At 36.8% G+C, this 27653-nt stretch overlaps 1 protein-coding gene across 3 annotated transcripts in view; it reads right to left on the bottom strand.

Annotated features, from left to right (window-relative positions):
• Positions 1-27653, bottom strand: part of FGF12 (fibroblast growth factor 12) — a 580565-nt gene that overhangs the window by 180509 nt on the left and 372403 nt on the right. The window lies entirely within an intron of this gene.

Below are 27653 nucleotides of genomic sequence, written 5' to 3'. Positions count from 1 at the left end.
TCCCATCACAGTGCTCCCATTCCTTTGTGTTTGTTACCTCTTTCTTTGTGCTCTGTTTCCTCAACTGGTCAATCACCTTTATCTCCTAATCAGACTCTTTTAACTTGTAAATATTGCTTTTCTCTTCTCCTTAAGTCCTTTCCATAGTTAATTCAGAGTAATGTCCTTTTTGTATAGACACAAGAAGACAGTTAATGCTATGCTTTTGTAACTTTGGAATTAATTGACTCTGAATAATATTCACTCCTGGGCATCTGTTCTCCCAACTTAAGCCTTAGTTGTCCTTACTTCCTAGCACGCCCAATGCAGGGTTCCAACGAGGGACCAGATGGACCCAGGGAAAGAACCGAGCTACCCTGGCACCAAAATGGATGAGGTTAAAGCGCCATAATACTTAATTATAAGTTAAGAGCATGGTCATGGACAAATTCTGTCATGATCCAAAAAGTAACAGCTGGATTAGTACCCTTCAAGGGTTAGGAAAGATTAAATCTAGCCTGAGCACTGTAGTCTGAGATCTATAGCGACATATCCCCAGGAGAGCCACCCTACAAGCTTAATGTATTGCTTACTGTGTCAACACAAAATAACTGATATTAAGAAGTAGAATTAAGATGTTGATTATGATGTTAATTAAGTGATTAGACTCAGGAAAGGAGAAAAACCCCTAAGTGGCACTTTGCCCTTGAGACTGATCCACGATCAGAAAGGGCTTTGATATGTTGGTTGTGCTACCCCCAGTGCTGGGGAGTTTGAGAGAGACTAGACTAGAGACTAGGCGGAAGTGGGAGCATGGAGAGATGAGCGAGGGAGACTGAAGGAGACGGGAATGAGGGGCTTAGAGAGACTGGAACAAGTGCGTGGGGAGAATGGAATGAACAGCAACTAATCACCAACCGGGCTGGCCCTCCTTTCTCCTTTCATCCACCCATGGCATTGGCTGCCCCGGGTGGGAAAGCGGCCAGAGACCACAGAACAAAGGCGGCGAGAGAGAGTGCCGCGGGCTTCTCAGTCACTTGGTGATTACATATCATTCTAAACCAGTTTATAAATATGATTTATATTTTGAACACTGGAATAATGATGATGATACTTGGGGGGATTACAGAAACCTAATTCAATCACTGAACCATATTTGGAGGATGTGAATAAGGACAAAGGTATAAAGGTAAATAACATATTTGCCTCAAATTGCACTGATAAAATGGGGTGCTTACAGCTAAAATGTATCATGCACAAACTGGGATAAAGAACTAAACATAAAACCTGAATCTATCAAACTCATAGAAGAAAACATAGGGAAAAGTTCTTGACATTGGTCTTGGCAGTTATTCTTTGTAAGGGTACCGGAAGCACAAGTAATGAAAAGCCATGATATAAGAGTGAGACTATATCATACTAAAAAGCCTTGATGCAGCAAAGTAAACAATCAACCAAATTAAATGGCAATTTAAGGAATAGAAGAAAGTATTTTCAAACCATTTGTCTGAGAGTAAGTTAGTATCCAAAATATATGAGGAATGCCTGCAACTCAATAGTCAAAAACAAATAATCCAATTAAAGATAGGCAAAAATGCCTAGATCACCCTTGGTCCCAGAGTATAGGGAGGATAAGGAAAGAGAGTGAAGGGGAAGGGAGGGAAGAGGTAGATGAGGAGCAATGAGGTAGTGGTCAGAGAGATTCGAGAGTCACATAGTTTCATTGTGTCAAGGAATGACAGAGCTAAATATCCAAACCTCAGAGTCAACAACACTGACATCATGAAACCGAAATTTTAACAACCAAACTTAAAAGATGCCTGTCAAGATAGCAAGTTGGTGCTAAGGGGAAAGGCTAGGGGAGGGGGGAGGAAAGAGAGAATCTAGGAACACAGGTGGAGGGAAGTTGACACTTACGGTCAGATCAGTGATGGAACATCATGTGTCAAAAAATAAATAAATAAACAGCTATCAAGGGCTGGAGTGATAGCACAGTGGGCAGGGCATTTGCCTTGCACGCGGCTGACCAGGGTTCTATTCCCAGCATCCCATATGGTCCCCTGAAAAATGCCAGGGGTATTTATTTTTTTTTTGCTTTTTTGGTCACACCCAGCGATGCTCAGGGGTCACTCCTGGCTCTGCACTCAGGAATTACCCCTTGCCATGCTCAGGGGACCATATGGGATGCTGGGAATCGAACCTGGGTCGGCCGCGTGCAAGGCAAACGCCCTACCCGCTGTGCTATCACTCCAGCCCCCAGGGGTAATTTCTGAGTGTAGAACCAGGAGTGATCCCTGTGCACCATTGGGTGTGACCCAAAAAGAAAAAAAAAAAGCAGCTATGAATAACTTTTTAATTCATGGTGCTTTAATAAAATAAAATTTGGAAAAATCAAATTTAAAAATTGGCAAAGAAATTACATGAATATTTCAGCAAAGAAGATCTGCACATAACCAAGGTACATGAACAATGTTCAAGATCCCTAATCCTCAGAGAAATACAAAATCACAATGAGATGCCAATTATACATTTTAGGATTACCACTGTAAAAGAAAATGGGGAGGTTTGGGGAAGAAGAAATCTCAGTGGTATTTCATGCATTCATGCATAGAATGTGTGAAGCCTCGAGTCACACTGCAGGCACAACCCAGATGTTCAAGTACCACTGAATGTGGTTCTGGTGACACGTGAACACTGCAGGCCTAGGAATGAAACCATCCAGTCACTGAACCCAGCATCTCTGGCAGTTGTCTATATAAAAACATATTTAAAAACTCAGAAAGGAAATAGTGCTTATGAGTATGTAGGACAATTAGAATTCCTGCATTTTTGGTGGGAATGTAAAATGATGCAGCAAAAGATGAAAATAGTATTGAGGATCTTCAAAAGTTTTCAAGAAAGAGCCACACAAAATTCAGCAATCCAACTTCTAGAATGCAACTAAAATCCTTAAAATCGGGATTTGAGAGTATATATCTAAACACATCAAACTGTGTATATTAGATAATGTGGGTTTTTCATTTATTGAGTATAGTTCAACAATAAGGATATGAAGAAAAATGGCAACTTTGAAAGTCCTCACAGATGAACTTCACTGACACAGCCAACTCACATTCCTCCTTGTATTTATGTTACTTTAGCATATAAATTTGCAATACACTGAAGCGATGTTCTGTCATGGGAAGCCTTATGGGGCCTAGCCATATAACTTTGCTTTGGATTATAGCTGTTAATGCAGACAAGTAGACACTTGGAAATAAAGAGGTCATGTATTGCAACTTATGCAATTTCCCCTCTGTTACTGTACTGAGAAAAAAATAAACCATGCCACCAATTCTAGGAAAAAGATATAGAAAAGCAGCTGGAACAGCACCAAATGGGCTCAATAATCCATACAAGAATAATCTACATTGACTGATAGATACCTGATCTCAAGATATGTGCCCAGAAAAGATACACAAGGGTATCTGCCAATAACTTAAGACACATGAGATGCAAACATTTGTTGTAACATTGTGGTTCAAAGACATTATGAATATAGGGTACATGATATGATGACAGCACCGTGAAAATGACTAGCAAAGTTATTTACGGGAAGAAGTGGGTGATGAATTTGAAAAATCTTGAAATTATACAATGAAAAATTTCAAATTTTGATACCAATTCTAAATGTGTATGAAATCACCAATTATAAATTATATGACTAAATTAAACTTTTCTATGTTAAATAGTGGTACTAATTTTGACAAATTAAGCTACAAAATAATTATATTTTATTCAGAAAATATAAAATTGCTGTTATACAAAAAATATTCAAAGATGATACATATCATATATATAAAATAATGTAAGAAATAAATATTTGCATCCATTTAAAATTAATTTCGGTAATTTTTTTATCACCTTATTAACTTTTGTATACAATCTTCATTCATCATGGGACATTTATGTTTTCAAGCACAGTGCTCCAAATAATATGCTTATGGTTTATCATATGCAATAGTGATAAAACATAAGTCAATCTCAAGTTGAAATTTAAATGAGAGAAGTGCTTAAAAAAGTAACAAAAGGGAGGAAACATAGTAATTATACCACTTAAATGTCTAATATATTTTCAAAAAGTACAGTAGGAATTTTTCCATGCAAAACATAATTTTTAAATTAAGTATCTGACTATTCAATACTATTTCATGGTAGAAAAAGTCTAGACTTCTTTTTTTGGTTACAAAGTAAATAAATAAAAGGCCTGAAAAGCACTATTCTTGACTTTGGTGGAAAGTTCCATGGCCTTAGTTAAATTCCTAACACAGCATCATTTAAATATACATCACGCCCCTGATTAAAACATCATTTGTTGTTTTCAGAAGTGTATGTTGTTATTGTTGTTTGGGCTTTGGCAGGTCACACTTGGCAGTGCTAAGGGCTTACTTCTGGCTTTGCTCTAAGGGATCAATCCTGGCAGGCTCAAGGGACCATACGAGGTACAGAGGATGAATCCAGGTCTGTTGGTATCCAATCCACTAGATCATCTCTTTAGCCCCCATAGGCCTTTTCATTGAAGACTTACTATATGCCAGTAAAAGTTATGATTAGACTAGGAGGAAAAAATGATGTTTCAAACATATGTACTTTCTTGGGAAAGTAATTTCACCTGTGAATAGAAATTGCACTATTTTGCAGGCAAGTTGAAAGCATTGGAAATGTGCATTATTCCAACTGCCTATCATAGCCTCTTGGTATTAGGGATTTCTATCCAATGTTCACTAAATAAATAGTCAGTCATGGTCTCTTTAACCTTATTTGTGCACAGCTTCCCTACGCTGCATTTTCAAAATTGATCACATAAATAAAAATTGAAGATTTTCACTTACTGCACACAGAATATATTCAGAAATTTGCATTGTACAAATTCTGAAAGGGCAAACATATGAAATTGGTGTGGTGTGTGCGTGTGTGTGGTGTGTGTGCATATGTGTGTAGAATGATAATGGTTAGAAGGAATGAATAAGAAAAATATCTGTATCAACTAAGATGTTTGATTGATATAAAATTACATTGGACTATGAAAAACTATTAAAAATGTATCTTTTTATTAAACTTACTTTCAATCCAGATTAGCTATTTTGGTGACCAAAAGGTGATAAGCAACACAAAATATATCATAAGGCACTTAATGTAACAACCAACGAAGCTGTGGTAAAAAGGGAAGAGTGAAAGTGGAAGTGAAGAAGGAAGGAGGGAGGAAGAAAATAACTCATTAAAAAATTCTCCTTCACAACAGAAAAATCTAGTATCTTTCCTCATAAGTTATAAAATCAGACTCCTTGCTGTTTTTAATAATGTATAATTATGTACATTATTTACAGAGGACAGGTTTTATTTTGAAATGCATGTTAATTTTGTAAAATAGGCAATGAAAACTATATCTTAAGATCCATTAAAAACCAAACTACCTTTTCAGACTCTGCACCAGGCTGTTTTCACTCGGCGTACCCTGGAGCGAGGCGAGTGAGAACCCTCCCCACCCCAAGGGACCCAGCCCCAGCAGCCGACCTCCACTACCCAACCGCCGCCATGCTCCAGGCCACTTTCCGGACCACGTGGCCGCAAAGCAGCTGCGCAACACATTATAAAGATACTTCCTACCCATTTCCTATAATTACCACACCATATTTGATGGAGTTCAGACAGTAGGCAACAAATCATAGAGAGTAATATATATATATATATATATATATATGTAATATATATATTATACATACCTCTCAGAAAGCCCTGCAAGCTAACAAGAGTACCCCACCCACATGGGCAGAGCCTGGCAAGCTACCCATGGAGTATTCAATATGCAAAAACCAGTAACGATAGGTCTCATTCCCCTGACCCCAAAAAAGCCTCTAATCATTGGGAAAAACAGGAGAGGCTGCTAAAATCTCAGAGCTGGAGGAATAGAGATGTTACTGGTGCCTGCTTGAGTAAATTGACCGAACAACAGGATGACTATGATACCTTTTCAGAGAATTATACTGAGAATTAAGAGATCAGAGTTTATTATCTGAGCATTCTCAGTAGAAGTTAGCCCTGAAAGTTGAATATTGTTTCCAACATTTCAAAATGTTTTCAATGGGGCTATTTTATTAGAGTAAATAACATTATAATCCACAAAATCTTAACCTAGATTAGTTTTAGGTTTATTTTCCTTACAATCTTATATTTTATTGGAACAGCATTTGGAATTATAATATTTGTGATAAAATTTAAGGCCATTCAATTCGTCTTCCATCGGCCACGGAATTAATATTTATGTATGACATTTATTTGTCATTTACGAAATTCAGTTCCTCCACATTTCAACAAGATAATGCTGTCACTGAGTAGTCAGCAAACAAAGCAATAATCAGCTCTTAAATCCTACAACCCTCATATCGTTATATAAATTGCAGTACAATAAAATATTCATCCAAATTATTTTCCTTCATCTTAACTCCCCAGATTCTCATATACAGCATTCATAACATTGTTTTTGTTGTTGTTGTTGTTGTTGTTTTAGGGCCACACTCTCACTCAGGACTTAATCCTACCACGAAGCTGATGGATCCCTCCTAGAGATCCTCAGGAGATCATATGCAGTTCTCGGGAGCAAATTGGGGTCAGCTACATGCAAGGTAAGCACCTTAATCTTGTACTCTTCTCTCTCTCTCTCTCATTATCTCTGTTTCTCTCTGTCTCTGTCTCTCTCTCTATCTCTCTGTCTCTCTCTCTCTCTGGTCCAACACTCTTCTTTGTATACATTTTGTATTTTTCTAAGTTCTACCTTCAAACTAGGGTTTTTTAGAAGTAGAGATTGCATGTTTGTTTGTTCCACCTAGAAAGTACAGAGGAGTAGATGCTTGAACAGTGCGGTCATTAAATTGAATTCTCTAACACTGAATTCCTAAAGGAAGTAAAATAAAGATGTCAGTGTCCCTTTAGGTTTTTAAGTGAAGGAGACAAGACTAGGGGACTGAACTTCAGTTCAGAGGTCACAATTCTTCGTCCAGAGCCCTTGTTCTAAAATGTAAATTTTGTCACTTGGTGACTCATAATATTGCTAACTCCTTCACTGACTTGTTATGAAGATTAAGATCATCATTTTTAAATGAAACACTTGTTACAATACTAAAATATAAGTCAAAGCATTATTCTTGATGTGACGGTTATTGCTGGAGGTGGTTTTAAACCTCCAAATCTAGAGCTTTCGTTAGGAAGGCAGAACAAAGGATGGAATTACAATCTTGTGCTTCAATTAAATGTCTGAAAATATCATGATGAAAAATAAAAATACTATATATCATCTCACTTAGGATCTGGTAAGCCAAAATAACTAGCGTTAAAAAATACAGTGAGGGGCTGGAGGAATAGCACAGCGGGTAGGGTGTTTGTCTTGCATGCGGCCGACCCGGGTTCGATTTCCAGCATCCCATAAGGTCCCCCAAGCACTGCCAAGAGTAATTCCCGAGTGCATGAGCCAGGAATAACCCCTGTGTATCACTGAGTATGACCCAACAATAAATAAATAAATAAATAAATAAATACTATAATGAAATTCAAAATTTCACATAATTGAGGTTGTGTTGGATGCTCTATTTTATACATATTTTTTCAAAAAATTCAGCTTGAGTTTTCCCCCCCACACACTGAATTACATATCCTAGGAAACTGATTTGCATTTGGGGTCTTGGAGATTTAAGATTTTTTCTTGTAAGCATGTACTGAGAGTGAACATTATAGATTTTCAGCAAATGTTATAGATTTTCAACAGTGAAAGTGAACACCATGACGATCCCTTTCTTTGACTAAAGCTAGTAGAAGTGTTTGTCTTAGATCTGCTAGATATGCTGTAATGGCTTGTAACCCTGATATTATCATATAACCTTTCCTGTGTTACTTTAGAAATGTTCAAAAACTTGCATAATTAGCAAGTCAATTCAATGTGATTTTTTTTCTCCGCTCATAAGATGAAAAATGAAGCATATCACTATCAATAATGAAAGCAAATGCCTATCATCACTCATTCTCTGCAGCCAATTTGTCTTAGAGAGAAGACTTGTCTCACACTCCATTTGAAGAATTCAGTGAACAGCACAAGTGTCACCCATAAGATCAATGGGCAAAAACTTCCTCCCAGAAATTTTGACCTGTTTTGAATGGTTTAGATTTGTATCTCCACACATCAAACACCGTGATTCCAAAATTGACACTATGACCTACTAGAATTATTTATTGATTCCCCATATATATTCTAGGCATTGTACAGCAATAAGAAAAGACAGATAAGTTACCTGCTATCACAGAAGTATAACTTCCCTATGTATTCACTTTGGCGAATGCCTCATAGTCTAGTTCTCCCTCTCGGAGAACCCGGCAAGCTACCAAAAGTATCTTGCCCGTACGGCAGAACCTGGCAAGCTCCCCGTGGGCATTCAATATGCCAAAAACAGTAACAATGATAGGTCTCACCCCCCCACCCTGAAAGAGCCTCCAATGTGGCATCGTTAGGAAGGATGAGTAAAGAGTCACTGTCACTGTCATCCCGTTGCTCATCAATTTGTTTGAGCGGGCACCAGTAATGTCTCATTCAGAGACTTATTTTTACTGTTTTTGGCATATCCAATACGCACGGGTAGCTTGCCAGACTCTGCCGCGAGGGCTCCACACTCTCGGTAGCTTGCCAGGCTCTCGGAGAGGGACGGAGGAAACGAACTCGGGTCGGCCGCGTGAAAGGCCCAACCCCTGTGCTATCGCTCCAGCCCCTCTTATGGTGATTTTATGATCAGATTATCATCAGAAGCAAAGAACAGACTGTATGCAATTGTGTTCATCCTAATCAATTTAGAGGAAAATAGCGAGTGTAGAGGGATTTGATCTATCTAAGTGGGTCAAATTCCCTTGAGAAGAAAAAAGCCAAATCTAGTCCAAAGTGTGCTGAAATTATATATAAGGTCAAAAAGGGTTGTTGTTTTTTTTCACACCATTCTTTAAAGCCTCTACAAGTCTTACACTTTCTTAAAAACTACTTTGAGTCAACTCAGCCAGCATATATGTTATTCCCTTTATGCTTTCCTTCCATGAAGCTAAATTTGATATTATGTATATATGTTTTACATGTAGTTCTCTTTTCTGCAGGTAAGAAACTACTGTTTCAAAGTGCTAAGTAATCTGTCCAAATGATCACTGACAAATAGAGATATGTATATGACTATCCATGACGTCTCTAAAATGCCACTATATCACTGTATCAGTGATATTTTAAAATATTTTAAAAATTTTAAACAATTTTAATTAAAATATTTAAAATTATTCAAATATTTTTAAATATTTAAAATTATTTAAATATTTTTTAAATATTTAAAATATTTTAAGATATCAGAATTGTTCAAAATATCAGAATTGTTTCCTAAGTATTAAGACTCACCCTAGGTATTTACTAAAGGAGCAATAAAAATGTCTTCTGTCAATACTTAGGAGGAGGCAATGGCAAGAGCTTTTTTTTTGGTTATCTTTAAAATTCAATAATAATAATAATATGAAGTGGGCTGAGTAGTGCAGTCCAGACATATATGACCTGAGGACACACACATTCTGTATTAGTGTCAGAGAAAGCAGATGGGCTATGTGCAACCTCACTAGCTCTTGGCAATGTGCCTGCTTAGTACCAGTCTATCTAGGCTACTGAATAATACATGGAAATTTACACATATTCCTACACACACACATAAAACAACCAACATATCATAAATTTCCCATGAAGCGCATGATTTAAAATATTTACAATTATTGTAGAATGCTTCACTTTTTCCAAAATAATATTCAAATTATAGTTCAACTACTTAACAGTGATTTTTTAAAAATCCTCTCAATTTCAATACTCAATCTGTCAAAAATGAACCACCATACTGTTTTATAAACCAAATTTTTATAATATTTTTAAAATTATTGGTAAAAGAGTGCCAGAGGGACTGGAGCAATGGGTCAACAGACTAACTGAATACATGTTTGATCCCTGGTGCTGAAAAATCCCTTGAGCACCGCAAGGAATTTTCTTTGAGCACAGGGCGGAAGTAGTCCTTGAACAATGACAAGTGTGATACAAATACACACATGTGTGCATTAAAATACACACCGTATGATAGAATGACTGTAGGGAATAAGTTTATGCACTAAGAAGTATTAATCAGGAACAATAAATTTAGGGTAAACGCAGAGTAGAAAAAGGTATCTCTGGAACTGATTTTGTATTTCAAATCCTGTATGAGACTTAACACCTGTGTCACCAATGGCTAATCTTTAAAGCTCAATTTTCCTCAGTTCTTTTTCATGTTTTGTAAAATTAGAATGATTATAGAAAATTTTATAAAGCTGTTAGACTTAAGTGAATACAATTTATATAAGTCTGCATTCCTAAACTTAGGCACTTAAGAAGTACTCAGTAAATATTAAATATAATTCTCTGATAAGCCCCAAACTCATAGCCCAATAAATAATATTGGGCATATATATGACTCTTTATTGCCAGATCCTTCATTGAAAACATATAGTTCTTACTTTATTCTTCAGGGGTGTACGTGTTGGCAAACACGAGTTACATAGCCACCTATTTTATGACACATTCCTTATTTAGTAAGTGGCTATAAATTGAATTTAAACAATCACAAGCAAACACCACTGCCATCATCACCTACATTTTGTTTGAGAATATAGACAAACTTGTGCAAACTCTCAAGCAATTATTCTAAAGAGTAAGGAATGTAGTAGCACTGAATTTCTTTTATTTTTAATTTTATTCTAGACACTGGTTTACATCATTGTTAATGGTAGGATTTCGAGCACAAAGCATTCCAGCACTACACCCAACTGTCTAAGTGACCTTTTCATCAGACTGTCTACTTCCCTGTATGTTGCTCAGTGTTCTCCCCCATCCCTTCCTCCTCTTATTTTCTCTCTGACAAAGGGGGAAGTTTCCTACTAGAAACCAGTCTCAGGTTTGGTGCCTTTGGGCTTTTGTTATTCCTCGACTTTATCTCTTTATATCCCACCTACTGGAGAGATCATTCTGTGCCTGTTTCTCTTCTTTGTATTAACTTCTTGAAGCATGATGTTCTCCAGATCCATCATCACAGCTGCAAATTGCATGATTTCATCTTTTCTTATAGCCAAGTCATATGGCATTGTGTATATGGACCATAGTTTCTTTATCCAGTCATCAGTTCTTGGGCACTTGGGTTGTTTCATACATCAGTTATCATGAATAGAGCTGCAATAAACATAAAAGTTCAAATGTCTTTTCTGAATAGATCTTTTTAGGAGCCTTGGGGAAGATGCCAAGAAGTACAAATGCCTTGTCATAAGAAAGATCAATTTCTAGTTTTTTGAGAAGTGTTCATATTATTTTCCAAACAATCTGGACCAGTCAGCATTTCCAACAGGTCCCTTTTTGAGGTCCCTTTTTCCCCACGTCCACACCAACATTGGTTGTTTTTTTTTTCCTTTGCAGTATATTTTAGTCTCACAGGTGTGAGGTGACATCTCCTTTTTGTCATTTGCCTCTCCCTAGTGATTACTAATGCAGAGCACTTTTTCATATGCCTTTTGGCCATTGTATGCCTTCTTTGAGGAAGTTTCTTTACATATCATCACCTCATTATTTTGATGGGTTGGTGGTTTTTATCTTGTAAAATTCTACCAGTGTTTTATACATCTTGGGCATTAAGCCGTTAACAGATGAGTGTTGGGAAAATATTTTTTTCCCTGACTGTGGGCTGTCTTTTTATTCTGGTCATCATTTCTTCGGTGCATAAATGCTTTAGTTTATTGTAGTCCTATTTGTCTGTTGGTAGTGCCATTTGTTCGGCCAATAGTTTTGAATCCTTGGAGATAGTTCTAACTTTGGTGACAAGGACTGTTATACCTATATTTTCCTCAATATAAAATATGGATTCAGGTCTGGTATAAAAGTCCATTTTTATATTGTTTTTGTGCATGGGATTAGAAAGGAGTCTTAATTCATTTTGTTGCATGTGACACATGACCAACTGGTTTTCCCAACACTGTTTGTTAAAGAGGCTTTCCTTGCTTCACTTCATACATGTTACTCGTTTATCGAAGATTAACTGTTCATATAGCTGACAAACTGTCTCTGGACTCACAATTTTGTTCTGTTAATCTGTTCCTTTGATGCACTGCATTGATTCCAGTATCATATTATTTTGATTACTACAGCTATATAGTAAAGTTTGAAATCAGGAAAAGAAAAGTCTCCCAATTTTTTTTTTCCTAGGATGGCTTTGGTTTATTGGGGGAAAGGGGAGTTATTTTTGTCATTTTGACAATATTCACTGTCACTATATCACTGTCATCCCATTATTCATCGATTTGCTCGAGCGGGTGCCAGTAACATCTCTGTTCATCCCAATATCTCGTGATGGCATATTGGGGGCTCTTTCAGGATCAGGGAAATGAGGACCATCATTTTTGGCATATCGTGTATGCCATGGGTAGCTGGCCAGGCTTTGCCGTGCAGGCAGAATATTCTCAGTAGCTTGCCAGGCTCTCCAAGGGGAACAGAGGCTTTTGGGATGGCCTCTAATCACCTTTACAGGTGTTCCCAGTCTACCAAATGCAAGCTTTTGGTAGACCAGCATGTTGTAATGAAAATTTTATGGAACATTAATATTCCAACTCTAAAGTCAAATAAATTCTAGATGTATCCAAAAGATATTTTTTTTTTCTTTTGGGCAACACCCAGCGGTGCTCAGGGATCATTCCTTGTGGGGCTCAGGAGACTCATGAGGTTCTGGGGATTTAATCCGGGTCCGTCATGGGGAAGGCAAATGCCCTACCTGCTTTACTTTTTCTCCTCGTGACATATTCAGTGTTTAATAAGTATTTTAATATTTTATAAATGTTAATTTTATAAGTATTAAACTTTGTAAGCAACAATAAAAGCACATGGCAAAATATAGTAATATGCAAATACAAATAACATTAACATATATTCGCCAGTTGTTTAAATTATATTCATTATTAGTTCTTTTGACCCTCAGAGGTCGATAGAAAGCACGTTATGATTCTTTCCTATACAATAGAATGTCTGTTATATATAACAAGTAACTGTCTTATCCCAAAACTGACAGTCCCTTAAAATTCTCTCAATGACTCATCTTACAACAGAAAAGAGTTAACATGACATCAACATAAATGTATTACTTATGAAAGCTGTAGAATTAACTCCATGTGGTAGAAACAGTTGCAAACTGATAGAGCATTAAACAAATGCCACAAAGGCATGGGACATGGAAGTATAATGATGTGAAAAAAGAAAAAGTTTTGTTCAACAAAATTTTAAGTGACCACATCCAAAATTATATGTAAATTACAGCTGTTAGCAGTATGTTGGGAGGGTAAATGTGATACGGGAGTAATGTATGATAATGCCTGCCACTTGGACGCACTTTAGTATTTGGCAATATTCAGCAGCAGAGGACATATCCACAGAAACACAAATCACGGATGCTTTAATGCTTGCAAAAATCTTAAGAGATAGGGGCTGGAGTGATAGCACAGCACGTAGGGTGTTTGCCTTGCATGCAGCCGACCCGAGTTCGATTCCCAGCACCCCATATGGTCCCCTGAGCACCGCCAGGGGCAATTCCTGAGTGCAGAGCCAGGAATAACCCCTGGGCATCGCTGGGTGTGACCCAAAAAGCAAAAAAAAAAAAAAAAAAAAAAAAAATCTTAAGAGATAAACAAAGAAATAAATTTTTTAAAAAATTACTTTCTACACACACAGGCACACTCTTTTACCCGAAGTACACACACACACACACACACACACACATACACACACACACAGGCACACCCACCCCTCTTACCCCCAGTACTCAATACTAATCCTTCCAATGCATGAATAGGGATGTGTTTCCTTTTTCTTGAGTCTCTTTTTCATTTCTCTTGGTTTATACTCTTTCGCCTGTTTTGCTAAGCCTATTCTCAGGTTAAGATTTATACTCTTTCACCTGTCTTGTTAAGCCTATTCTCAGGTACTGGATTTATTTGAGGCACAACTGTGAATGGGACTTTTAAAAAATTCTCTCTCCTTTATTTCATTATTTGCAAATAGAAATGCCATAGAATTCTGCATTTTGATTCTGTAGTCTACCACTTGACTGTAAGAGTTTATTGTTTCTAGGTACATTTTTGGTAGAATCTTTAAGGTTTTCTAAGCATATTATCTTATTTTCTTCAAATCATGAGAACTAATCTTCTTTTATAATCTGGATATCCTTAATATCTCTTTACTACCTATAGGCTACCTATAAGTTTTCCTATCTATGAACTGAATACCTAATCTAAAGAGCCACTAAAATCACCACTGTCATGAATTATCACCTACTTTTAGAATATAGACAGATTTGTTCAAACACTCAAGCAATGACTTCTACGAAATGGAGAATTTAGTAGCACTGAATATTTTTACCTTGAGCAAATTAACACATCTCAGAGCCTGAAAATCAGGAGATTAACATGAAACTTTAATATTGTCTAGTTCACTGTAACTCTAATATACTGTTATTACTCTAAATACTCCTTCATCCCTTTTTATTTGTTCTTAGAATACCTCCATATGCTTTTTAAAAAAAATAGTTTGTGATATCTTTTTCCTAGCAACATACACTTAAATTGAGCCTCGAGTCCTGATTGAATAATAAAAACAATGACTCCCTCTCTTATGGATAAAGGTATCATTTACACAGATTCAGAAAATATGTCTCTGTAATTACTACACAATGCCTGAAGATACATTTCATATGTGAAAGATGTCTTCTTTTACTATTATTGCAATAGAGTGCACTCTTTCAGACTGAGCACACTCAATTTTCTTCCTATTTTCATAATGGAAAATGACTTCCTTCTTCAGTCTTTTGAATTCTCTTAAATTGTCTGTCATTCTCAAAACAAAATGCAAATGTTATTCAATTTGCATTAATTCTTCAGGCTGGGTGTGTTATACAAGATCATATTCATTTCCGATAAGGCTATTCTTAGAATTCACTTTCACCCATTTATCCAATGATACTAAAAACCTAGTATGTGGTATCTAGATGTTGAAGATACCACAGTACAAAAAAAAAAAACAGACCAAACTCCCTACCCCTATGAAGAATGTATCCTAACTATGATTCTCAATTTGAATAGAAGTCTGACTTGTGTAATTTTTACCATAATTAACCTATTCACTATTACACCCTTCTTAAATGCCAACGGAGAAAAGTCAGGTAATTCTCGTACTTAAGAAACTCACAGTCTAAAGAAATTGAACAAGTTATATACATAATGGTATATGTAGAAGAAACAACACAAAATTTTTAGAGAAGTATCAGTGATACAGAATTTAAAAGCAGAACTCGCAATTAAAAAGAGCAGAAAACGTTTTCAAAGGCAAAATTTAATGAAAACTGTTTTTCAAGGATGATATAAATATCAGATGGCAGTGAATGGTCTGGAGGGTGGAAAAAGTCATGTTGCCAGGGGAGGCAGAAATGTTAAGACAGGAATTTATATAAGTTAACCGAGAAAGGTCTTTATGGTCTTCATGAAAGGTCTTCAAAAAGACCTCATTTGAGTAAAAGTATAAAAACGAGAGATGAGGAATTGCAGGGCCATAGAACAGGGTGTAGGGAGCTTGCCTTACATGTACCCAAACCAGATAAGATCACCAGCACAACTATATGTTTAGGGAACATACAGTTCCCTAAACCAGGCTAAGAGTGACCAGGTGTCTGAGTGCAGAATCAGGAGTAATCCCTGAGCACCACTGGTTGTGACCTAAAAACAAATTAAAAAATTGAAAAGATTGCATAATTTAGATATATGGAGAAAGGCCATGTTAGGAAGACGGAGGTAACTTGAGTTTTGAGATTGCATAGTGGGTAGCACTGTAGCACTGTCCTCCTACTGTTCATCGATTTGCTCAAGTTGGCACCAGTAACGTCTTCATTGTGAGACTTGTTGTTACTCTTTTTGGCATATTGAATACACCACGGGTAGCTTGCCAGGCTCTGCCATGCGGGCGGGATACCCTCAGTAGCTTGCCAGGCTCTCTGAGAGGGACAGAGGAATCGAACCCGGGTCGGCCATGTGCAAGGCAAACACCCTACCCTCTGTGCATAGTGGGTATGTGAGTGAAATAGAAAGAACACTGTTGAAAGAAGAGAGAGCAACAGAAAGGTTGTGGACCACAAACAAGAAAGCTAACAAGCTAAATAATAAAAAGTTAGGAAGCTACTGAGAAAGCCATAGCTGTGTGCAAGCTAAAATTGGAAAATATTTGAATTCAGTATATATATATTTGAGATTATATGTGAATTTACTATTATTTTCAAATTCAGCCCAAAAATTATCTTAACATTTGTTTTTAGAATTTTGATCTTTCTGTAAGATGTCTCAAAGTATTAAGTTTTTCAAAGGTAAAAATAAAAATAACTTCCAACTTATGGGCTTTCAAAATCTGAGGTCTGTTAAACTGGACTTTAGTGATCAACTTCTCTAAGCACCCAAATGATTAGAAATACATGCATGAATGAAAATGATCTCACTGAGAAGTAAGGGACAAGATCAGGACTCGTGAAGGTTATCTAACTCAAAACTCAAGGTTTTGACTTAGCTTTAAAGCTGCATTCAGTGATTTTGACTTTACAGACACTGAGTGGTAGCAACAGTTGTGGTAAACTCAGAAATCTAGGGTAGAGAGTCTATGTTGACAGGAAGAAAATATAGGCAGCAAAGAAAATGGATACATTCCTCACTTGAATAAACTCATTTTCCTCTCTGATATATGACAGCTTAATGAAACATCTCTGCATAGCCTTCCTGTTTGAGGTTTTGGAAAATATCCAGTGCTGTACTAGGCAAAAGTACAAATAAGCAAGCTGAATTTTGATGGGGAGGGCGGGGAGGACACAAAGTCAGATGAGAAATTGGAGTCCAGCGTGCCTATTTCAGCTGTCAATAGACACACCAGTCTCCAATACAGTAGAACAAAGGAAATGATGAGTGGGTGGTTGAAAGGCAGTTGCAGAGGATAGAGATTTCACACTGGCCATGAAAAAAAAAAGAGTTGAGAAGAGACATGAATGCAAGGATTGCCTTAGCAGGAGTTAAAACTGATGACCATTTTCAGGAAAGAATGCTGTATGTGCAAAAACTCTAAAACATCACATATCTGTCTAGACTTAAGCTCAACTCAGGCAGTCAATCAAAATGGGACAATTTCACCTCTAAGGCTGCTAGCAAATCTGAATTTCCATGTTGATTTGTACAATAACTAAAGACTCACTTGTTCCTTATCAGAAATCAGATACCTAAGTGTGCAGCATCACGAAAGAAACTATCTGCACTAGTAACTTGAAACAGTAGAAATCTGGAGAGTAGAGTCTCAGCAACTATATCTCCATGCAATTATTTTCTGTGTGGGAAGGCAACAGGTGTGGAAAGACTGAGTAAGAGTTTGAACTGACTTTCTCCAGCACAAAAGAAACACTTCACTCAGCCTTAGTTATACAGTTCCCCAAGAAATCAGGTGGCAGTGATCATTCCCTGGGCCAGGCAGAAAAGAGGAATCCAGGTGCATCTCAACCAGCCATGAGGTTAGTTTAGGAAATTCTGTATATACCCTGTAGCAGACCATTCTCAGTCCTTGATTTATGCAGGTGCTTCCTGTGTTGACAGATGTGAGTGCAAAGGGAAATTACAGATGCCCTCTAAAGGATGCTACCTCCCTCCTCCTCATGTCACAAAAGCTACTAAAGAAACCTCCTTTTCCTTTGGTGAGAGTCATTTCTCCTATGGCAACAAACTAGAACACTACTGTAACATTACCCAGACTACAATGAAAACATAAAATTAAATAATATTTTAAAAATAAACACATTTAATAAAAAGATAAGAGCTCATGAATTTTTAAAAAATATTATTATTACCTATAATTTTATATGAGTGGGCAAACTATTCAAAAAAGTAAATGGTTCTTGTTCATCCTTTCCATGAACATCTTCTGGAAGCAAAATCTTGAATATGCATTCAACAACAACAACAAAAGTCTTACAAATGTCTATTACTGTTTTAGCTATCAAAAGAATAAGCACGATATTCTTTATAAAATTAAATCAAGCGAAATGATTGAAAAGGCTGACTATTAATTTTGGACTTGAGAAGAAATACACTATAAAGTAACTCTATTCCATGTACAAAAGTGTTGCTCATGTTTATGCAAATAACCTTGCTTAAAGAAAAGCAGCAGAATAAAACTCACATTTCTTTTTTGTTTAATTCAAGTGGTAGGTGTGCTTTCACACATACAAACTGATGACATATTCTTAAAGTACATATGACACAAGAAAAAAATAATAGCTCTATAATTGCATATACTATAGGAGAGTAATAATAGAAAAGTAGAGCTGTGCTATATGCAATTACAGGACTATTATTTGTTCTAGTATGATCTGTACTTTGTATTGTATTGAATATTATAAGTTATATGATTGACAGATGTAAGGGGACTCCTTATCCAGAAAGATCCTTTGCTAAGAAAAGAGAAGAAATCTTTGTAATCCTTCATAGTATTCTTTATGCTCTGGATCTTGTTGCTCAACTAACAATTTGGCTCACGGTTCTGTTCATAGTTTAGCAATACATAGCTTCTGTTCACTTTGACTATGTCTGTATGTTTTTGGTGATTAAACTAAAAAAAAATCATATGTTTGGCTTCATATATAAAACATAACTTAATGACTAATTATTTTAAACTTCTTTTTGTATTTCTAAAACAAATATACATTATTCTGAAATTTTTTTATGGTGAATCTATAGAGAATAAAAAATATTTACAAATCTGAAAAAACTTGTTGCCCTGTGTTGGCAGTTTAGAATTCCAAGCATTAAAAAAAAAAAAGTAAACTATTACATTATCAAACCACACCAAAATAAAAATTTTGGTAATGATAAAATGAGTAAGGCCTTTCTAAGTAGAAAGAAAAGAATTCTGGTATAAAAGCATACTTAAATATAAAATTTGTATCTGTATATTTCAAATTATATTTGTTAAAATTATGCATGTTTTACATTATCATTATTTTATATAGATTTAAAACTACAAATAGCATAATTTTATTTATTTAATAAACTTGGAAAAAATCCTAGATAGGCAACAAAATAAGCTGAAAATTTATAACTTCTATAAAAAAGAACTATTTTTAAAATACAAGTACATTTTTTACAAATGAAAAAGCAGGTAAAATAGAAATATATATAAACAAGCATCTAATAAAAAATAAGTGCTGGTGGCTCCTAAAATGTATTAACAAGTACTTAACCTAATTCCTAACAAGAAAAAGTAGGACCAAAGAGATGGTACAGCAGATAAGGCTTGCACGCTTGCACACTGCATGCAGCTGACCTGGTTTAGAAACCAGCACTACATCTGAGCTCCTTAGCACCAAGAGGAATGATCCTTGAGCACAAAGACAGAAGTAAGCCCTGAGCACAGTCACTGGTGGCCCCCAAACAGAAAAAAAAATAAGAAAAATGAAATTCTATGTTTTTAGGTAAAAATGAATCAGTTTCATAGTACTGACAGACATTCTCAATATAAATCTTTATAATGGACAGGACATATGCAATTTTCAAAATTTTTGAAACATACGTACACTTTGTTTTTAATTTTTATTTTTATTTAGATACCATGAATTACAAGCTGTTGACAAGAGACAACGGAGTTTCAGCCATACAATGTCCTCCTGTTTCCAACCCTTACAGTTATTTGGGGTCTAAAGCATACAAACTCTTTTTTTATGGTACATTTGAGGGTTATTTAATTTTTTTAAATATATGTTTTATTTATTTATTTATTGCTTTTTGGGTCACACCCTGGCAATGCACAGGGGTTACTCCTGGCTCTGCACTCAGGAATTACTCCTGGCGGTGCTCAGGGGACCATATGGGGGTGCTGAGAATCGAACCCGGGTCAGCCATGTGCAAGGCAAATGCCCTACCCACTGTGCTATCGCTCCAGCCCCTAAATATATGTTTTAAATAATTGTATGTTATGACACCTGTTGAGAATAATACCTAGAAAAATGCGTGTGCTTAATGAATGCTAACTGCTAAATCTTTATTTTTTTTCCTCTGCACTTTTTTTTAAAAAAATTTATTAGTGAATCACCATGAGGTACAGTTACAGATTTACACATTTTCGTGAAAAGCATACAAACTCTTAACACAATCATCTACCTTTCAGTATCTGTCCAAATCCATCAGCAAACATGTAAAGTGACATTTCTAGGAGTATCCTTTATAGCTTTGTTTGCACTAGAAAATATCAAAACCTGAAGTAAATAGCCCATCTAAATTTATACTAATAAGAAAAAAAACTCAGATATAACTGACAAGTTTTTAAAACAGGTGTTAAACTAAAAATATAAATAGGTATGTATCTATAGGCTTCGGTTTTATATATAATATTGTCGACAAGGGCATAGACTACCTGGAATAATACCAAGAATTTTCTAGGTGGAAGAAAAAAGAGAGAGACAAACTGCTTTTTACTGATGCAGCTCTATGACTGAATGTCTTATTCTATCTGTAAGCAAGAAGAACGAGCAAGGGTAAAGGTGGTATATGTGAGTAAAACAACAGCTACTCACATAAGTTCAGATAAAGAAATATTTGTCCATTTTGTATCTGGACAATGTTCTTGTTTTTGTGCATGTCCAGATAGTATGGAGTGGATCTACTTTTGTCTGGACCCAGTGGCCTTGTCTGATTTGATATTATGAGCAATTTGATACATCCAAGAGAAACATAGAATGGCCTGCTAGGACGTCCCAACGTTCCAGTCCAGCTCCTAGTTGTCACGGACTGTTTGACACTTTTTCAATTGCAGCTTCCTCTGTACCTTTAAAATTCTGTGCTATATAAATATATATATATATATTACCTGTTCCAAAACAATTTTTTTTAAATCTCACAACTGAAGGGACCATAAAAATCTGTGCGTTCTAAGACTAACATCATCACCATTACCTTCCTCCCCTGTCACACCAATAGGGTTTTCCTGACAAAGGAAAAAGAAAAAAAGAAACTACAAATAACATTAGAGAATTTGCTTGAAAATCCCTAGTCTGCCTGTTATATTAGTTCATTGGCAGCTCTTTCCACAGTCAAATGGTTTGTTATATATATTGCATAGATGAAAAGAGAACAATGAATTTGGTTATAATATCTTAATTGTTTTCACCCCAGATTGTTTGACCTCTTCAAATGTATCTTTCTCATATTGTAACTAGTGAAGCAGAATAATTACCTTTCTAATTTTATGTAAAATATTCCTATTAATACTCTCAGAACTGCAATTGTCTTTTTTGTACCAGTGCTCCAACACAGAATTGAATCTTTTGTTATCATTACATTCACAAAGATTCTTATCTGTTGCTGCTGACAAATCCATTTGTTTTTATAGTCAATTACATGTAATTAGTCTTTTCTCCATGAACAAAAGAACAGGTGCTTTTATCAATTTTATCCAAGATGCTATGGTAAGGTTGGTTGGCCCTAATGATGTCTAGTGAACCAAACAACTTATTTCAAACAGATAATAATAGTAACAAGACATCTTTTAAATATCAAATGCATTTGCCACTATATACAAAGTAAAGGGGGGAGAAAAGAGTTTTACCATCAGAAACACTTATAATTTTTTATTTTGCAAAGCCACATAGAATTAAAACCACTCTTTTATATTTACTACTAAGACCTTGAATAAAACTATAATTTTCATCCTTATTGGAAGTTTTTCAATTAAAAGATGAGTTTGGGAATGGGATCAGAAGAGAGTGAATCAGTCAAAAAATCTGGTGGCATCTGAATGAAGTCTTTGCTTGGTTAACTGTATTGAACCAGTTTAGTTTCCTGGTTTTGATCATTGTACTCCTGCTACAAAAAATAGTGGAACATATGGGAATTCTGGGTGAATAGTAAACAGTAACCCTTGGATTACTTTATAATTGTTCTGGTCTAAACTTATTTCAAAAGAAACATTTTTTTTAAATGGGTGAGTAGGGCCAGAGCAATAGTACAGCAGGTAGGACACTTATTTTGCATGTCACCTACTAGGGTTTGATCCCTGGCCTCACATAGAATTCCCCAAGCCCTTCTAGGAATGATCCCAAAGGGCAGAGTCGGGAGTCAGTCCTGAGTACTGCTGATTGTGTCCCCAAAACAACAGTAATTTTAAAATGGAGGATGGGATTGTATGACTGAAACTCAATCATCAAAGCTTTCTCATTATCTCGGGGCTTAAGTAATAGCACAGCAGGTAGGGCATTTGCCTTGCATGTGGCCAACCCGGGTTCGATTCCCAGCATCCCATATGGTCCCCCGAGCACCGCCAGGAGTAATTTCTGAATGCATGAACCAGGAGTAACCCCTGTGCAATTCCAGGTGTGACCTCCCCCCCAAAAAAAGCTTTGTCATTATCTCACTGTGATTCAATTAAAAACACACATTTTTTAAAAAAAAGGGCCATAGCTAAATTAGTCCTATCCCAAGCTCCTCTCCACTTGGCTAGTTCCTTTTTCTTTCTCTTCTATTTTCTAATAAAATGTTCTACTTAAATAAAGGGGGTGAGTGGATAGAGAGTTTATTTAAAATAGAATATTGTGATTTATAAAAATACATAGATTGCATATAAAGGCATATTATTCTATCATTCACATGCCCCAAATAAATGTCTCGTAAACATATGCACCTCATCCATCATTCCTATTCCAGAGCTCCCAAATGGCATGGAATTCCCTAAATGCTAGGAGTGATAAAATTGTCTTTTGTCAAGTGAATGTGATGGCTTTTGGAGAAGTACCTAAGGAAAGAAGCATTTGCCAAAGAAGAGCAGTCAGTTGATTAAAGAAAGGGCTGGGAGCATGCAGTCCCACTCTCTTACTCAGCTATCCAGGGAAGGGCGGGGTGCTGAAAATGGAATTCAACTGCCAGTAAAGAATTAGCAGGGGTCGAAGTGAACCAATCACTTGAACCAATCACACCTCAGTAGAGAAGCTTCCATACAACACCAGAGAAGAAATTTCAAAAAGCTTGCAGGGTAGTGAACACCTGGGCATTTGGGAAGGATGGGCACTTGGGAGAAGATACTCTCCAGATACTCTCCAGTCCTTCTCAGACTCTCTGCTTTGCAACTCTTCAACCAAGCTCTTCCTGTGTTCTCTCTTTGTGAATAAACCAGGGAGCTAGAAAACATAGTTCTGAGTTCTGAAGCACTCTAGAAAATTAGCCCAGCCTGAGAAAGGAGTTCTGGGAATCTCTGTTCTGAGAGAGAGGGTCGTAAGCAAAGCATCTGAAGAGGAGTTGGTGTTGAAAGACTGAGTTCTTTTCCTGTGGAATATAGCACCTACAGGTGTGTAGGGAAACAGGCAAACGGGTAGCAAGTCACCTTGGCAATGGAGGTGGCGTGAATTCCATAAAGACAGAAGCAGCTCAAGTTCTTCAAGAAGCCGCCAAGGGATGATTCAGCAGTCCTGTTCGACAGTGCCCTAGCAATGGGCCCTAGTAGCGGGAGTAACACTCCACCCTGTCTCAGAGTCACCCACACCTGTCTAACCTGGTGTACCTCCATTCTCTTTAACTTTATGAAGCAAACTTAATTCCTGAGAGTCACCTGCAGGAATTTGGGGTGTCTTATTCCTTTACAATGCTCTCACGATCTCTCTGGAGAAATTCATGTTAACTCTGAAACAGGTTTCCTCCCCGCTTCCCTCACCGCCTCCCTCACTGCCCCCCACCCCCGCTGCCTCCCCTGCCTCCTGCCCCATCCCTGCATAGTCCAAAAAGAATACTTTCATTCACCATTTGTCTTCTCCTGGCATTATTTTCTGTAACAACAGCCAACAAGCCTGGGAAACCTGGGAAGTCAGGATCTAAACTTCCCAGGGCACCTCACTGGTGAGGCTGGGATGGGCCAAGCTGGAAGGTGCTGGAATCACACCCGCCTAGCCAGAGAGGTGTCTATCTGCACTCTCTCTCTCACCCTTTACTCTCCCACCAGCTACAATAGTGTTAGGCTGAATCAAGTTGAAATCTTGAACATCCCGATGGTTGTCTTTTGGTAAGGGAAACTGTTTCTTGATCAGGGGAAACCTTAGTACCCACTCATTTGGAATTGGGCTGAGCACATACTTTGCATGCTTGAGGCCCAGGTTTGATCTCTGGCACCGCACAGTTGCTCAAGCATGAGAGCAACCCTGAACAAAGAGCCAGGAGGAGCTCCCGAGAACTGCCAGGTATGGTTGCAAAAACAAAGAAGAAAAAACAGGTGATTCTGGGTTCCAAAGACACAGAATGGATTAAAACAACATCTCTGAACTTAAAATACTTATAACCAGCTTAACAAATAAACAGCAAGAATCTATGTCATGTGATCTTAGTAGCTATGAGATGAATAATAAAAGATGCATATCAGAATATACAAATATACAGCAGAATGTGTGATATTATAAAAAATAGTCAGGGAAGCCCTTTTAAAAATGTATGAGAAACATCTTACTTATAGTCTTTAGAGCTGCCTTGAAATAGAAATGATAATTATCTACCTAAAAGAAGATGGATCAACATATGTTATATTTATGCAATAAATTTTACAAAATAAAAATAAAATATTAATCATAAGCTTATATGATACTATATATCTCTCCCACTATAATATCAGAAGGGAAAACCTTAAAATAATACATAGTGTTGCTCTCACTTATTAAAAAGTTTAAAATCCTATACAGTATTATACATAATTCATTGATTTGCTTGGGAGGGCACCAGTAACACCTCCATTGTGAGACTTATTATCAAATATGCCACAGGGAGCTTGCCAGGCTCTGCCGTGCAGGTGAGATACTCTCAGTAGCTTGCCGGGCTCTCCGAGAGGGATGGAGGAATTAAACCTGGGTCGGCTGTGTGAAAGGCAAATGCCCTACTTGTTGTGCTATCGCTCCAGCCCCATAATTAAAGTATTTTTATAAAATGTTATTAAAATGGAAATAAGAGCAGCAAATTCGGGATAGTTATTAAATTTGATGAAAAATAAAACAAACCAAACAAGAACTCCGCTACTAAGAATTCACACAGGGAGGCCAAATACTTAGTTCTTTAAATTAAAATTCTGCTAAGTTTATCCTAGTAATCTTTATATTTTACATATTTTAAATTTTAATAACATATTTAAAAAATATGTCTAGTACTTTAGCTTAATTTAAAAAGTATGATTTTTTTTTAATTTGTGATTCAGTTTCTGAAAGTACCCTTTGTGATATGTCTATATACCAATATGCATGTATCATATCAGGTTTACCCTGACTCAGCTGAAGGACAGACAACAGAAACACTTTTCTAGAAATATGCAAAAAAATATTTGCTAGAATTGGCCCCTTCTGCCCCATTTGGCATCTAGCCATCCCCACACTGCCGATGCTCCATGCCCAAGGCCAGTGTGCAAGTTCCAGTCACCTCTTGTGGAATTGCCTACTTGGGGCTTGAATCTATTTTCATCAATTTATAATTTTACAATTTTTTTTAAGTTTGTGAGGGTCCTGACATGTTATTACTATCATCTTCAGCTACCTCATTCTATAGAAAACAAACCTGTGATCAAGAAATAATAAATAATGTGATCTGTAATCAGAGTTAGCAAATGTTGGAGGCAATCAAAATACAGTAAAAGCCTCTTGACTAGAAAGCTAGACTCCGGCACTCAGAGGTGTCTCATCCCCTCCCCTTGGAATGCACATTATCAAAAGCTGCCTCAAGGATATATCATACATGACTGACTGTATAAAGCCTCCCTCTCTCTCTCTCTCTCTCTCTCTCTCTTTATATATATATGTGTGTATATATAAATATATATACAGATATGTGCTTATTTATATATGTATTATATACATATCTATTGGGCTGGAGTGATAGCACAGCGGGTAGGGCATTTGCCTTGCACAAGATCAACCGGGGTTCGATTCCTCCGCCCCTCTTGGAGAGCCTGGCAAGCTACCGAGAGTATCCCGCCCGCACGGCAGAGTCTAGCAAACTTCTCATGGTGGATTCGATATGCCAAAAACAGTAACAACAAGTCTCATAATGGAGATGTTATTTAAGCAAATCGATGAACAACGGAATGACAGTGACAGTGACATATCTATTAAGATTTGGGACAGAGAGATAGTACAGGGAATACAGTGCTTGCCTCATATGCAGCAGACATCCGCACATGCAGTGTTCCATCCCTGGCATCCCATATCCCATGCTGAGATCGCGAGGAGGCTCAGTGTGACCACAAAGCAAAATAAAAATAGGTGGAGGCAGGAGTTGCATGGATGCATGGAAAACTTACTTGTCTATTTTCTCTTTTTGTTGTTTGGGTTTTTCTGGGGGGAGGGTGACACCCGGCAATGCACAGGGATTAATCCTGGCTCTGCACTCAGAAATTCCTCCTGGCTGTGCTCGGGGCACCATATGGGATACTGGGAATCAAACCCAGGTTGGCCTCATGCAAGGCAAATGCTCTACCTGCTGTGCTATCACTCCAGCCCCTGGTCTATTTTGGTTTTTTTTAGTTTTGTTTTGCAGCCAAACACAGATTACACCTAGCTCTATATCCAGGGATCAATCCTGGTGGTGCTTGGAGGCGTCACATGTAGTGCTGGGGTTCAAACCAGGGCCAGTCACATAAAAAGCAAGAGCCTGACCCCATATTACATTTTCTGTTTCAAACTTACTGGTCTTGAGGCCACCCAAGACAGTTTTTCAGAAGATTTTATTCATCAAACTACTTCTAACCAATCTGGATCGGCCTGCCTGTTCCCTTGGGCTTTGCTCTGTTTCTGGGGAAATTTCAGATAAACTCTGGAAACTCCCTTCCAACAGTGTAGATGACAAAACTAAGAAATCCCAATTCTTTCCATCTATACCTGTGGCTTCACTAACTCCACATTCAAGTTAAGCTGAAGTCAATGAAAAGGAAAGTATCCTCATTGTTCTGTACTAAGTTGAAAACTTGAATCACTCAAAGATGCCTTCACATAAACACCAACAAAGCAAAACACAATAAGCTAATCAACTACTTTGCAACTGAGAGCCAGAAAACCAAAAAGAAATTATTCATAATAAGATCTTTACTTTATTGTAATTTATATTTTGTGATGTGGAATATTAAGTGGGAAAATAATAACTTAGAAGGAGTAGATAAGAACATTTTTACACTTGAGGGATTATAAATATTTCCTTAAATTTTTATTTTTAACGTAAGAGCTATCTCATCCCAAAATATAGTCTTAGATTACCTTATGCAGTTTGGTTAGACTGTCAGTATGAACACAAAATCACACCCCTTAGGAAGCAACTTGATTAAATAAGTACTTATAGATTCCTACTATGTGCTAGCTAAAGATTGAGCAGTGAATACAAATAAACTTTCAAAAGCAATATGCTACCGAATATAATTTTAGAATGCCAAATACTCCTCCTGAATGTCTGTACATACTAATGCAAAAATGAAAGCAATGACAAGAATGGTCATTCTTTGCTCTGATGTT

This window comes from Sorex araneus, chromosome 2, assembly GCF_027595985.1.
Source record: "Sorex araneus isolate mSorAra2 chromosome 2, mSorAra2.pri, whole genome shotgun sequence".
NCBI classification, from domain to species: Eukaryota; Metazoa; Chordata; class Mammalia; order Eulipotyphla; family Soricidae; genus Sorex; species Sorex araneus.
This window is presented reverse-complemented; position numbering and strand designations above follow the sequence as displayed.